Here is a 2,808-nt window from a genome sequence, read left to right as displayed (position 1 = left end):
AGAGAGATTTGTTCTGCTCTCTCATTTCCTAAACTGTGTTGTGCCAGGCATAATCACAATGGGGAACATCTGGGAAGTGATGAGCCACAGGATTCTCTTAGCTTGTCTTGATGAATGGTTCCCATTCCACAGGATGCATTCTAATGACAATGATACATCAGCATGGACAAAACTACAGACATTTCTTTACCAAAATTCTATATTTACATAAATTTAATCATATATTGTTGATGTATATTATGTATTGATATGATGTGGCTTAAAGATGGAGATACCAGTATGCATAGAAAAGTATTTTTCTGTGGTTTCTCATGGCACCACATAAAGGAAGACTAGGTATACTTAGGATTACATCAAAATGTGTCACTTTCTTTTATGGATATATCAAAAAAATGTCTAAGCTTTTCATGGTATTCATACATAAATACACTGTCAGAAAACAATTCTCCAATGGTTTTAAGGCAGTGAAAAAACAAATCCATGAATTCCTGAGTATAATTGCAAATTCATGGCATGTGTATAGTAAACTTGTAATTTCTCCTGTTTGTATGTCTGCAAATTTCTCAGTCACACTGGACTTAATGTAATCCAGAGGCATTGAGACACTGATCATTAAAACCTGTCATTCAGGCTGGAGTCGGTTACAAAGGGAGCAGCCGCTCGGGCTGCTGTACAGCTGCCCGCTGAGGCCTCGCACCCCTCGCCATTTTCCAGCCGCGCTCCGACGCCGGTCGCGGCGGCGGGGAGAGGCGGAGCCACAAGAGCGCGGCCCGGGCCGGCCCCGCGGGGCGGTCGCAGCCGTGACAGCGGCTCCGGGCCCAGCTCCCCTTCCGCACCCCTCCCGCCGGAGATGAGGGGAAGATGTCCGTGTCAAGGCTCAAGACCGAGCTGAAGTTCCTGGTGTCCATCTTCGACAAGAACCACGAGCGATTCCGCATCGTCAGCTGGAAGCTGGATGAACTGCACTGCCAGTTCCTGGTACCGCCGCCGGCGCCGCCGGGTAGCCCGCACTCACCGCAGCCGCCGCTCACACTCCACTGCAACATCACGGAATCTTACCCATCTTCTTCACCAATATGGTTTGTGGACTCCGATGACCCAACTCTGACATCGGTTCTGGAAAGTCTAGAAGATACTGAGAACAACAATTCGCTTCGTCAGCAATTGAAGTGGTTGATATGTGAACTTTGCAGATTATATAACCTTCCTAAGCACCTGGATGTTGAGATGCTAGATCAACCACTACCCACGGATCAGAATGGAATAACAGAAGAAGTGACTTCAGAAGAGGAGAGGAAGAAGAGATGGCCGAAGATATAGAAGACTTGGATCATTATGAGATGAAGGAAGAAGAGCCTATTAGTGGGAAAAAGTCAGAGGATGAAGGAATTGAAAAAGAAAATTTGGCAATATTAGAGAAAATTAGGAAGACTCAAAGGCAAGACCATTTAAATGGTGCGGTGTCTGGGTCAGTGCAAGCTTCAGATAGACTTATGAAAGAGCTCAGGGACATATACAGATCACAGAGTTATAAAACAGGGATTTATTCAGTGGAACTCATAAATGACAGTTTATATGATTGGCATGTTAAACTGCAGAAGGTTGACCCTGATAGTCCGTTGCACAGTGATCTTCAGATCTTAAAAGAAAAAGAAGGCATAGAATACATTTTGCTTAACTTCTCTTTTAAGGATAACTTTCCCTTTGATCCTCCATTTGTTCGAGTGGTACTACCTGTTTTCTCAGGAGGGTATGTGTTGGGTGGAGGAGCATTACGTATGGAACTTCTCACAAAACAGGGCTGGAACAGTGCCTATTCAATAGAATCGGTCATCATGCAAATAAATGCCACCTTAGTCAAAGACAAGGCCAGAGTGCAGTTTGGAGCAAATAAGAATCAATATAATGTAGCAAGAGCCCAACAGTCCTATAATTCCATTGTACAGATACATGAGAAAAATGGCTGGTACACTCCTCCAAAAGAAGATAGCTAAAATATGTTGACTCTCATATGTTTGGACCAATGTTGCTTTAAAGAAAATCTTCCCAACATGCAGATACAAGCTTTGAGTGCCCCTATAACAGCAGTACCAAAGATGTTAGCTAATAGATATTTTAGTGGATAATCTGTCAACTGACATCCAGTATAAGTTACAGCCATTTCATTTTGCTCACTTTAGTTATCTTGGATTGAGCAGTGGGGCCTTTACTGTATTTTCCTGATAAATACACTTACTGGCCACTCCTTATCTCTTTTTCTTGAAAAGTGAAATCTTTTAAGCAGGCAAGTCAGCATCAGGTTACTGCAGTTGCGACTTGGCAGTTACTTTCCTATGTTAAGTCCATGGGTTACAAGGATTTGCAAAATACTGTTCCATTTAGAGCCAATAAAAGTTTAATCAATGTTCAATATTGGTTTAGAAAATTTTAAGTCTTCTAAACCACAGCCTTTTTAAGGCCTAAAACAATTTTATGATGTTGCCAATGTAATGACAGGAAATTTACTCATTAAATTGTTAAATATTTTTTATGGCTATATGAAGATATGAACTGTTTCCTGAAGGTATGCTCTTACTTTAATTGTACTTTTTAGGCAAAGCAAAGTAAGGCAGTGCCACTTAAGGCTTGTGAGTAGTAATTTCCACTGGGGCAGCAGTCTTGCTGGGCTGAATATGCTTCTTGTTGGTTCAATATTTCTTACGAAGAAGAGCCACAATATAGAACTTGAAGTTATTTAAAATACTAAGTCATTTTACCTTTCCATTTTATTAACGGGATGTTGCAATTATTTGTAAACTAATAAACTTA

At 41.4% G+C, this 2,808-nt stretch overlaps 1 pseudogene across 1 annotated transcript; it reads left to right on the top strand.

Annotated features, from left to right (window-relative positions):
* Positions 1–729: 729 nt before the first annotated feature.
* On the top strand, positions 730–2,512 carry LOC306642819 (ubiquitin-conjugating enzyme E2 Q2-like; annotated as a pseudogene). Its single transcript has one exon. The product of its transcript is annotated as a ubiquitin-conjugating enzyme E2 Q2-like (transcript).
* The last annotated feature ends 296 nt before the right edge of the window (positions 2,513–2,808 follow it).

Source organism: Sciurus vulgaris, assembly GCF_902686455.1.
Source record: "Sciurus vulgaris genome assembly, chromosome: 13".
NCBI classification, from domain to species: Eukaryota; Metazoa; Chordata; class Mammalia; order Rodentia; family Sciuridae; genus Sciurus; species Sciurus vulgaris.
This window is presented reverse-complemented; position numbering and strand designations above follow the sequence as displayed.